Source organism: Platalea leucorodia (assembly GCF_965183815.1).
Source record: "Platalea leucorodia genome assembly, chromosome: 5".
NCBI classification, from domain to species: Eukaryota; Metazoa; Chordata; class Aves; order Pelecaniformes; family Threskiornithidae; genus Platalea; species Platalea leucorodia.
Genome location: NC_138827.1, coordinates 38384754 through 38397362, shown reverse-complemented (window position 1 = coordinate 38397362; position 12609 = coordinate 38384754). Strand labels below are relative to the sequence as shown.

General features: G+C 37.5%; 1 long non-coding RNA gene across 1 annotated transcript in view; it reads left to right on the top strand.

Annotated features, from left to right (window-relative positions):
• The window catches only part of LOC309590798, a 37103-nt gene that overhangs the window by 3526 nt on the left and 20968 nt on the right, over positions 1-12609 (top strand). Inside the window, exon 2 of the long non-coding RNA XR_014228204.1 lies at positions 1300-1429. This is a non-coding gene — a long non-coding RNA (uncharacterized lncRNA). The remainder of the gene's footprint in view (positions 1-1299; positions 1430-12609) is intronic.

The following is a 12609-nucleotide window of genomic DNA, read 5'->3' as shown; positions in this document are numbered from 1 at the left end:
AGACTTCCAGTGTTCCAGGTAGTGCAAAGCACACCTTGTGAACCCTTGAGCATAGTACCGAACTCTTTAGAAAAATATCCAGGATACTGTAAGCAAAATCTAGGGTATTTTTTAGAATAGGTCTAACTAATCCCATATATCATCTAAGGAAGAGCTTGCATTCACTTGGTGATACATATAGAAATGACGATTGAGGACATGTGAAGAACACCAGATAGGTGTTAATTATTGTATTATACTTACTACCAGCAAGACTTTACCAGGAAAAAGTAAGTTTTTTATTTAAGCTTCTGGTTAATCTTGCTTGTTTAAATTAGTGATGTATTCTATAGGGAGAACAATGTAGAGACGTGCTTGGGTATGGGCTAAATTAAACTCTTGGGAAGGAAGAAATTAGATGCCATTCTACATGCACTGTGTTAGTAGGTGAGCGGGGGCAGAGCAATACTAGGCCAGCCCACCACCTTTTTAGGCACAGAACAAGCTCTAGGAATTAGTGACCTTTTTGATGGGGTGCGGTAAAGATTATTTAATTTTGCAAGTAATATTCATACCTGTTAAAGGAAATCCTTCTCTCTCTCTCATAAAGTGGGAATGCTAAAATTCACAGTTCAAGTCTGCTTTAGGATAGCATTTTCTTTAAGTTCTTTCGCTTAGGAATAAAGACAAGTATGTAAAAGAAATGTAGTCCCAACATTAGTTTAAAAAAAAACCCAAAAAAACAACATAACACAACAGATTTTTAATAATGTAACCATTTGTTCTCCGTGACTTATAAACATAGCAGTGTTACTCTTGTACTCCCATAGTTGTCCTTCTAAGTTGGATCCTTATGAAATCCTGGAGCTGTGAGGCACAGGAAAAATTAAATGGGAGAATGTATACGTCTTTGCCTACTTTGTTTGTTTACTTCAACCTGGAGATGTTGAAAAAATAGTATATTGATGAAGAATAGTACTTTCCATCTTCCTATTTTGCTTCTCAAATCATTGTGGGAATAGGAGAAGGCTTTGCTTTAAAGAGCTTCCAGTAGAAGCTCTTGCAATAGATTTAGAAAAAAATGTGTCTAGATCAGGTTAAACTTTGAGATAAAAAGGAAATTAATATAATAATCTTTCTTAGACCTGCAACTTGCTGGTGTTCATTAAAGGAAATGGCGAACAGGAGAAAAAAAAAAATCAAAGGTGTGGATAATTTTAATTCGTTTAGCTTGAGAATGTTATTTCCTTTCTTGAAAACTCACTTCTTCCATAGTATTTCTTAGAAGTTAATTACCTGCCTTGCACTCATATTTCTTAGAGACGATTCCATGTAAGAAAAGGCTCCTGAGAGAGAGCACGAGAGCTCTCTGGGGTGCTTGCTGATGTACCACTGACAGTGAAGAGGACAAGATGATGACATGTCATAAACAGAAAACTAAAATGGCTATGTAAGTTTGTTTAGCTCTTGTGGTGCTTGCGAATTCTGCATATTCTTAAACTATTCCTTTATTACTCTTTTAATTACACAGCTAATCTTACAGCTTTTGAGTGGATTACTGTGATGTAATCATAACCCTGCTAGCAACTGCTGCACACTTTCTAGTTAAAATTTGTCTTCTGTGTTTACATACTATTACCCAGGGCTAGGTGTAGGTATATTATCATCCAGCCAAGTAGGCAGATGCTATGAGGAGTGGAGTGCAACAAACCTTATCTGACTATCTGTTTTATTAATTCTGGACCCTGGGAAGACCTGCAGTCAGTGAGAAAAGAGTGCTCCGGGGGAAGGAGGTTCATTCCTGTTGTTGCCTCCTGTTCTTCTTTTCTCTCCTTCTCTTACAAGGGAAAATCTGCCTTATGCCAGTTAATGTCAGTGGAACTCTGTGGAGAGGAAGTGCCCTACCTGTGCAGAACCAGCTGTAAGATCAGACCTTATTTCTTTAAAGGAGATCAACTTGGATTATTTGAAGCAATAACAAAATGCTTTATGTCTTTACATTAAGGCTATGATCCTACAAGTGGATCAACATGAGGAATCTTTACACCTATGCTAAGTCCCAGTGATTCTAATTAAACTTGATTATAGGATCAAGCTTAACATACTTGGTGTTGTTTCTGCAATGAGCTCTGCACAGATGGACTCGTGCTTTCATTGAATCCACTGAACTGAACGTGGCCTGGAGCAGCATTGGTAACATCAAGGCCTTATTTTTTAAGAATGTAGCTAAGAGATCAGTACAAGCGAAGTAACTGTACCTTTGGATAGTTCCTGGTCTCATTGCTTTATTTCTGTCAATTGGAAGCACATTAATTCAAATGGTGGCTGATCTAAAGTACCTTAGTTCATTACAAAAACAAGGCAAGATGCATTCAAGAGTGATTCAAAATTTGTTATCCTGTTATGAAGACAACTGACCTTCTGAAGAAATGTAGGTGGCTGTGACCTAAAGTTGCTATGAATAGACATTAGATAGTTAGGGCTTTGGAGAGAATTGAAGCATTTTCTTGTGCAGCTTTAGGGTGTGCAACTTTCCATGATTCTAGGAAAACCAAATTCCTGCAAAAGGCTTTGCAAACGTAAACCAAACAAACAAACAAGGAGTTTCAGAGTCACAATATAGCTGAAGTTCCAGGCTGCATTTGGAGGAAAGGGAAATGTTATTGCAAAGGATGAGTCAGACATGGGCATTCCCAGAGAAATCTTCGCTAAGTAGGAGATCTGTGCTTGAAAGGCTGCTGCGGGGATGTCTCTGTGTGCTTCTGAGGTGGGATTTGACCTGCCTTTGGAAAGCCTGTTGCTGCCAGCAGTACTAGACTGCAGATTTGCTAGCAGCTCCCAGCAGGGTGTGCAAGAGGCGGAAGGTTGTGTCCGTTCTCTGCATCATGGTACTGACAGACTGGTCTCCCTCTGATATTGTAGAAGTTGATGTGTGTGACTCGTGAACTTTTGGTTGCCCTCAACCAATTTTAATTTGCTGTTTTGAAATCTACAGGAAAGACTGACAGAAACAGGAACTAAGTCCTTTGCCTGAAAACATGTACAGCTGCAGTGCCATGTCTGGTGATGTAGTGTCCATACATCAAAGTTTTCTTTAGCTCTAATATGTTTGTGGACATTATAAACAACTATGCCAAATGATCCTGAAACAGACTTCATCAGACACTCAGTCTTAGATGGTAATGATTTTTGGTCATGATTAACTTGATGGCTATTTTTTTCTCTCCATGTCTTTATCTCCTCTCAGAGACAGTAGCCTGCATATGTAACTGTCAGGGATTGAAGTCCTGAGTAGTTATTAACTTGTACTTAGCATGCAATGTCTCTGAATTAAAAGGGCAGATCTATCTTCATCTAATGAACACTTAAACCGAGAGTTACCAGGCAGGTTTATAGCTAGCTCTAATTGCATCCTCCTTGCTCTGCTGGGACTGACATCGCCAGGAGAGAAGAGAGCTTAAGAACGTTCAGAGAAAATGACAATTGCATCAAACAATATCAAGAGAAAGACATTCAAAAAAATGTTAGTGCTTATACCAAATATGTTACTGCTTCCCCTTCTCTCTTCCTTCTCTTCACTCCGTCTTCCCCCACCCCCAATTCTTTTATTCTCATGGTATGGCAAACAAACTTGCTCTCTCGTGTAATTTAGTGCAGCTTCCCATTGCTTTGATTAATGTTCCACTGCTTTTGAACCCTGTGGTTCAGAGATGGCTTGTTACAGTGTATTCCACTTAATATACTGTTGTTTAAGCATAAGTGAGGAAGTAAGAATAGTAGCTGTCTTCTTCCCCTCCCCCCCCCCCCCTTCTTTTTTTCCTTTCTTTTTTCATTCTGCTTTCCCCCCTGCTTTGAGTGGGATGGTCATAATGGGGGCAATCAGGGAAGTTAATCACACACATTCTGTTTGGGATACCTTTTTAAGTATCTGTAAGTGAAACTTTCACGTGTCTTCAGGATGTTCAAAGGCATTTTCTCTTGTGTGAATAAATTTGCTGGCGTTCTCATGTTGCCTGAAAATACACACGATGTAGAAAGGCTTAGATGAGATTTCTATACTGGAGACTAGTTGCGAAGTTAATTGTGGAGTGGCTCTTCGGACTGAAAAGTGAAATGATTAGGTATCTGAAAGAGCAATAACAATTAAATTCATGTGCTTCTCAATTTGCTTAGATACGTACGTGCCAGTGATATTTTTTTTTTATAGTGTAATGCATTTTCTTGTAAACAGTCATGTTATGGTTTAGTCTGTTTTTATGTTATAGAGCAAACATTGGATGTCTAAAGGACTAATCTGAATCAATTTGGGTTAAGTAGCTTCAAAGTATCTTGAAATACATACGCTGAAATCCCACACTGTCAGTATGGCCTCGGATTTGAACCATTTATTATAATCACGTAATGAAATATTCTAATAGAAATATAAAACGCTTTCAAGCTGGTTTGCTGCCCAGCAGGTAGTTTGCAGTTAGTTGTTTCTTCTTTGTAAGAAAAATGAGGCTAGAAGATACTGAAGAATGTGTGGAAAAATGTTTTGGAGCCTTGATCTGTTTTCTGTATCTGTGCTGTCAAGGAGCAGTCAGCCAGAGGCAAACACTGAGGTGGAGTTAATGGAGGAGAGGGCTGAAGTGTACTGGGTTGATACTTGAAACGTGATAACCTGGATTTTCTTTACATTCATTTACCTCTTTGCTTGCTGCAATGTTGACGTGTTAGCTTTAATGAAGGCAGCTTTTACACCAGTGTTAGAAATGTCTCTAACTAATGGAATGCCTTATTCAGCGTGCTGTCATTCTTTCCCTCTTGCCACGTTCCTTGCTTTCTTCTGTCTGTTCCCTATATGCACCACACACTCTACACACATCCCCTGTCCTGGAAGTAGTGGAGTGATGGAGCGAAGCATGAAAATGAAGTGTAATAATCTAAAAATAAGATAATAAGGTTTACCCTCCTGCTGTCCTATATTCTTTCTCTCCATCCTGAGATCCATCTAGTAGGCCAGTCTTGAACTGCAGTGTCCTTAAAGACTATTTGATTGAGGCAGGAGAGCTTAGCTTAATTGGACCTGAGCTGAATGTGGTCATAATAATGATGGAGGTGATGGGGACATATCAATGATATGTCCTCAATATCTTTGGACCCATGGCCAAATTCTGTAGGACAAAAGTACATAATTATCTTAAGAGTTGCATAAGCAGCCTGATATTTGTTATTTTATTAATCATGATAGATAATAGTAACAATTATTAGAAGAAAGCACCACATCTAGGCATTAAAAGCATGCGTTTTCACCATGAACCTAAACACAACAGTAAATCCAGTTGTTCTTTACACCTGCTATGCATGTAGAAGTTGATTTAACATTAGAAAAGTACAATAATAGGCAGGGTAATAAAGTTGTATACTGTATTATGAGGCATGCAGACTTTAGATACAGCAGCCAGTATATTATAACTTGTTTTCATAACATTCAGATTATCAAATCATACTTCAAAAATATGAATATTTCATAAGTATAATACAACAGAAGTAATTAAAAAGAAAAAGGTAAAGCTGAGGTCAGTTGGGGGTTGCCATTCGCAGGCTGTCCTTAACTCTGTTTATTGCTTCCCCTTTTCCCAGCAAATCCAGTATTTAAGAAGGATTGTAAGACCCATGTAATCATTGAGGATTTACTTCCTTTGGTGCCTCAGAGCCGCGTTCAGCAAGAACACTGTTTTATTTGTTTTTTAAGCATACGCCTCACCTTTACAAGGTACAGATGGAGGTTACCAGGAAGTATTTTGGATAGCAACAACTGTAAATTCTTGCTTGAAATTAACATTTGAAATTTAGGTAGACATAAGTTCAATTTTTGGCCTTGCACTGACAGAAGGCACTGTAGTTCTACAGGAATCTTAGGTACAACTGATGTAAACTGGGACGCTGGCTAATGAGGTCAAGAGTCTCTTTTTCACATGTGCCAGTACAAAATCTTCTTAATTCTCAGTTTTGATATAAAAATATAGAAGAATTCTAAATATATAATAGCTAGGCTAAGGTTCAGGGTAGGCTTAAGGCTTCTAGTTTGGAGTAATCTTTGCTGGCAAAAAGTTCTTCTGGTGTCTGTGATGAATAGAGAGCATAATACTCTGTAAACTGCTTAGTATTTCTTAATGCTTGATGTTTCTGAAAATTATGTGGTGTAGATTGGTGGATAAATGAAATTAATAGTTTAACTGAAGAGCTTTAGAATTGCAGTTTACCTCACAGTGTTTCCAGTCTTTGCTGTAATACAGGTAAAATATAGAAAGACTTGTGTTTGTTCATATGGAACTTTCTTCTTACTTGCATAATCTGCAAGGACACAGTATTTCTAAGTGTCCTGAGCACAAAAAGGAAAAAAAAAACATACACCTTTCCCATTACCAAATTTATTAGTGAAAGATCTGAAACTTCAAGAGGATTTTCTTTATAAATGGAAATTTTAATATTAAATTGCTCCATCTAGTGGCAAACTGCTAAACCTGATAATTTTTCTTCAGTGATTATTATCCTTTAGTAATTATTATTCCTTTTAAGAATTTAAGACTAAATTCTTCTTTTCCATGGGCAGTCCTCTGCCAAGGGAACTCCACATGTGACAAGGTACAAACCTTCCATTTTCCATCTAGTTAGTTCTGAGGATTTTTACTGTTTCCTTCAATGGAAGCAAGCCTTATGTGTCCAAGTGTCTGAACTGCTTTTGAGAACTTGGTCTTAGTGCCTTAATACCTTTGGTATGAGTTCCCCTTGGGGGTGGAACGGAGAATGGGGAAGCTGGATTGCAAAAATAATTAATCCAATAAAGATGAAGTCTCTAATTCTTTGGCAAAGAGTTAAAATACACGGTGAATCATGTACTGAGTACAGCATGCTGGATGCATCTTACGTTCTAACATGAGATAAGTTTCTGCTGCAGATTGTTTCATTCGAACCTTAACTGGCATTGATACTGTACTTTTCATAATAATAATGAACTAACTGAATGATTTGTTAATGTCAATATACTTTATAAGCAATTGGAATTCTTATGCCAATTAAGGTGAAAACCCCTGTGTTTCCCAGTCATATGAAAATAGGGAGAAAATTCAAAAGCAAAAAGTTCAAGGAAGGGTTTAATCCAGACATCTCTGATGCCTTCTTCCTTTGCGCACCTTGAAAAGACACATTCTGACAAAAAAGAAGGGAGCTCTTGAGGAGGCTTGCATATTTCCCTCTGCCCACTGCTGTGATCCCTTGTGCAGCTGGCTTTAAAGGGAGCTCAGGCGCTTAAGAATGCAAGATCATAGAACAATGAATCAGTTTCGGGGTGGTTGCGTGCTATTGTTTTTCTCTTTCTGAACGGAGCCCAAAACTGTGCAGCCAGCAGCTGAAGTCATGCAGAGAAACAAAAATATTTAAAAATGAAAAGCAAGAAAAAGGAAAAGAACTAAAATAGTTTAAAACCAAATTTTAAGTATTAAAGAAAAAAAAAAGTTGGCTGTTCTTGAGAATGTAACAGATGCACTGGACTTGCTGACTCCCTATCCTTTACTTTTGTCATTAATTTTTCAGTTTTGGTTAACCTGCTACATAAATAATTTATACACCGTTAATTTCCTGATAGATTAATTCTCACTTCTCAGTCCATGTCTGAATGCTCCTTTTATATTAAGAAACTGCTCTATAACACTAGAAGACTTGCAAGTTATTCCAAGACACTTGTTGTTATTATTCACTTGAATAATGGAACGTAAACCTTATAGTGCACTTTTGCAGACTTCCTCTCCCCAATTAGGTTTGTCACTTAAAATTGCAGATCACTGTTCCTATCTTCCTTTCCCAGGCAAATGAACCCATTAAATATCACAATTGCATAACTTCCCTACATGCTAACTAAAGTTCCCTTGCCGCATGCATTATAACCTCAGCTGTTATACTTTTGGCTGAACTTGCAGTGTTTGAAATACAAGGTAACACATCCTGATAATAGTGCATGAACAAATAATCAACATTGCTGTGAATTGGAATGGTGCTTTTCATCTTCTGTGGTTCTTGCATAGCTGAGGCCTTCTCAGGCAATAAAGCCAGTTAGGTGTATCCCATCTCTGGCTTTTTCTAATGCCTGTTGGATTTTGGGCTATTCTTTCTGAAGAGTGTAGTTCCTGCGGATAATCTTTATCAGTGTTGCTGTGGTTGAGTTCCTTCCCTGGTACTGGTATCTACAGCAGTACTGACAGAAAACTGAACAAAAAGCCTTGGCCTTTGCACCTCCTTCTGTTGGACTGGGGAAACTGAGAGTGACTTTTTTTTAAAAAAAAAAAAAACTGGTGACTTTCAAGGTTCAAGGCAAGGCGGTGGCTACTAAACGGGTTTGCAAAAGTGAGAAAAGAAAGAGTGCTGCTTGAATAATTACATTGTTTGAAGTACTTTGGAATACACATACCAAAGACAGTTTAGTCTGGAATAGTGGCTTTCATCCAGTTTGTCATTTGAAATTATGTGATCTCTTTACACTAACCTTACATGAATTTGCTAAGTATTGCTAATTCAGGTGTGTATCCTGTCTATTGAAAAATCATTTGACGTACACAATTGCATGTTTTTAATATTTCTGAACAAAGTTTTCATTGGGAAATGGGACTAATTTAGAAGGGCTTCTCTTACAACTAGTTGGAAACAAATTAATGCCTATTGCAATTTTGAGAGGGGTTAGGTTCTTGCCCTGATGGCTTTGGCAATCGGTTTGTATTTATTTTGAAAGAAGGATTTTTCATAATATTACCTAGCCATAGATTACTCCATTTTATCTACTAATCTTTAATCCGTTATCAAGATTCAATTGGCAAGTTTTTGTCTCTGTGTGCTACAAACCTAGATCTATATTCTCTGGAGGGAATTGCTAGGCAATGTTAGACAGTAGTAGTAAATGGCTTATGGTTCAGCTAACCAGTGCTGTTTTTCTCAGTCTGGCATACATTTCTTGATACGAAAAAATGGTGATTATCTGGTTTTGGTCATATTTGTTGCATGGTAAGGTTTGTCCTTGGAGTGGCCAAGGGCAACTTTGCTTTTTCCTGTTGGTAAGTTCCTCAGCTGTGAGGGATGTTTTTTAATTATTTAGATTTCCAACTTTTAATTTAAGTGTATACTATGGTACTGAACACTCCAGGATTTTGAGATTGCTTTATCTTTAAACAGCAGAAACATCCTCTGAATGAATGAAAAATATCTATCTTTGTACTCTTTCTTGTTTCCTGAGGCCGGTACATTGTCAAAGTATGCCTTACGATGGTTTGCACTGGTCCAATTCTGCGCTTCTCTAGAGTTGCTTTGTTGTGCTTTTCTACTGATTTTGATCTTGAAAAACATCTACACCATTGTACTCCTCATCCCATCCAAAATGCCTTATTTTTCTGATGAAATATATTTGTTTCAAGCCTGAGCCAAACAACAGCAGTCTCAGGAAAGAGTCTCTCAAAGTGTGCATTGAGGGAGAGGATATTTAATGTATCTCTTCTGTTTTTTCAAAACATAGTAATCAGAATCTTGCTGTTATCCACATGCAGTGTAAATAAATATTTGGTATTGACCACTTTTTCTTTATTCTTCATCCTTGCTCCTATAATGCTTCCTTGGTTTCTAGCAGAAAATGTCTTTTTAAAAATGTTAGGGGTATATACCGAAATGGTGGGCTTTTTATCTTTTTACAAGTTACTGAGAGTACCTGTCTGCTGATCCATAGACGTCTGAGCTTTTTCTCTGAACAGCTGCCATAGGACAGTTCATGACTTGCAGAGTGGTTGAGTTTTTTTAGCTTTATTCTGGACTTGCAGAGCTTGCTTTTCTCCCAAATTTCTAAAGGTTTTGGTCTCATGCACCTTCTTAATGAGACCAAGGCCATGAAATTTTGATGCTGTCAATCTGTCCTATTGCATTTTGGATTTTAAATTGTTTACCGTATCAGGTTGCTTATTTCATAAGCTTAATGCTGGATTGTGTGACTTAATTGGGCAAATAACTATGATTTTAACTACTTCATCAGAAAGTGGTTCTAGATCTCCCAGCATGACTAACCTCTAAAGTTTTTAATTTTGGATAGTAATAAAATCTAACCCTTTTTCATCACATAGATGCTATCTCCCCAAAAGAAAAAAAAGCAAACGTTTTTGGGATCTTTTTTTGTTTTCAGTGTATTCTTACAATAGATGCGTTTTTCTAGTTCAGTCAGGTTTAACCCCCTCCCAAACCTTCTTTCATGTGTTTCTTATTGAGTACAATATTCTAACTGCTGTGGTGTTTCCATAGTTGGCCTCCTCTAAGCTGACTGAAAATGACTGATTTTCAGATGCACCTCTAATAAGAAATTAACAATGTCCTTTTCACTGGTGTGCACTGTGAACAAAGAAAACCAGTATGTGACTTCTTGTCTTGTACATATTCCCATACTGACAGATAAAAAGCATTCTACTGAATTGCTCCACTCAGGTTGTTTTGGTTTGGTTTGGTTTTTTTAACTGCTGATACCATGTGGTCTTCAGGAATAATTACAGTCCCAATATTGTAGCTAGTCTGAAAATATTTCCATTACATCTCTCCTGTGACTGCAGAACAGATCATGGACTATTTTGGTGCTCCTTTTCAGATGTACTGCTACTAAAGCAGAAGTCCACATTGAAAGGCATGTTTCCAGTCCAGCAAGTTCTCCATGACTGCATTCACGTTTCCATGAAGTTATGAATCAAAGCTTTTGAAGCAGAACATCTGAATCAGAATAAAGCATTCTTATTCTGGAACAGGTGGAATCACATAGTATTACATTAACATACCTATGAATCCACATGTAGAAATCCTGAATTTCTCTGCTCCATCATAAAGATAACCAATAAAAAGGACTGCTCAAGTACAGAGCAGAAAGGTGGCACTTTACTTGGCTTTTGCCAAGACTTCTCACACTTCCGGTGTTTATTGGTAATGTGAGCTTCCCACTGTTTCATTAAACAGGCTGTTCGTGGCATCCCATTTTCATTAGCAGATTTCTATCACAGCAGTTATTGTCAGACTTGACAGACTGGCAGCTGGAGATATGAACCAGGCATAGTAGGAAAAAATTTAGATGCTTAAGGACTCTTATCTTTTTCAATTGCTTCTCTTTTTTTTTTTTTTTTTTTTTTTTTTTTTGTTTGTTCTCTAAACTAAATTTTGTCCTTTTATTCTCCAAAAGTAGAAATGCGGGCTCTTAAGTTTTCCCTCCTCTCCTGTGAGTAGGAGGTGGGTTACAATATGCAAGCTGATTTGGATTATAGAACAAGGAATTGCAATGGAGGCAAACAGCCACTAGAAGTAGTGTATTTCAGTCTGCTTTCCAGGTTTAGCATTAGATTTGGGTGTTAAGAAAATGGAACTGGACATTGTGGATGACTCCTTGTGGACTGTGGTGTGTTTGGGTACTAGTATGCATGGGGAAATTACGTTTCATAGGAAATGTAGCAATGTTTGTTTGTGGTTTTTTTTATTTTTTCCTTTGAAACTTCTGCTGCTTGTTAGCTGAAGTCTGAATTTACTTTTTTTCTGTGGAAGCTCTATCAAAGAGGAAATTTGTGAGCTAAGCACGCATTAAGCATGAATATCATGGAAATGTATGTAGTTTGGGGAAGTGTTATCTGGAAGTATTAACATCTGAGTTAAGTCAGTGAAGTATAGGAAATATCCAAATCTCTGGAAGAAGGTACTGACCAAATTGCGTGAAAACAATTTACTGTTTATGTTGTAACAAGTGTGTGTGTGCTAGAGAGGGGGAGAAGATGGTGCTTAAAAAAAGAAAGGTTTTTCATCAATCTTGTCAGGTGAAGCTCCAACAGAAAGAAAGGATGTGCTTCTGAAGCACACAGGTCCTATTTAATAACACTTTTCTCGAAAAAGTCTATATACGGTGCCCACAACATGCAAGAGATGAGATTTAGCCTTTGATGAAAGGCCAGAAAAAGCCTTTGTGGGAACTGAGGTGGAGAAATATATACAGATACAGCTGTATATGTATCAGTATGTCTTGTGCAAACCAAAGTTAAAAGTTGGGAATTAATGTATTTGAACAATTTAGGAGTCTGGAAGGCTGATGGATCTGGATCATATGATCTTGTATCTGTTAACAGGTAACAGACTTGTGATACATTACAAAAACGTACCAGGAGGTAGTATAGCAGTCCAACAAGGCTAAAGGAAATGCACTTAACTTACTGAGAAATAGAAACAATGCCTGTGGCTTTCTAGCAATGAGATTGTTTCCTAAGGCTGATATGACGCTTTGCCATGAAGGACGGATAGATCATGTTTAACTTAGTTTGAAATTTGTCTCCTCTAAAGATGATGTTATGTCATGGTTATTTGCCATGAGACAGTAATCACTTACTTCTGTGCATATTCTCCTGCAAATAGGTCTGCATCGTGAATTTCATGTGCACCATCACATTTATTGTGCTGTTTTTAGGTCTATTAGGAATGCTTTCCAGTTACAGACCTAATTCTATGGCTCACCCACATCCTTGTAACCATGTAACTTCATGTCCTCAGAAGGTTACATATCTGATCTTATGACTATTTTCTTCTCTTCCATACAAGAGGTGACTTTGA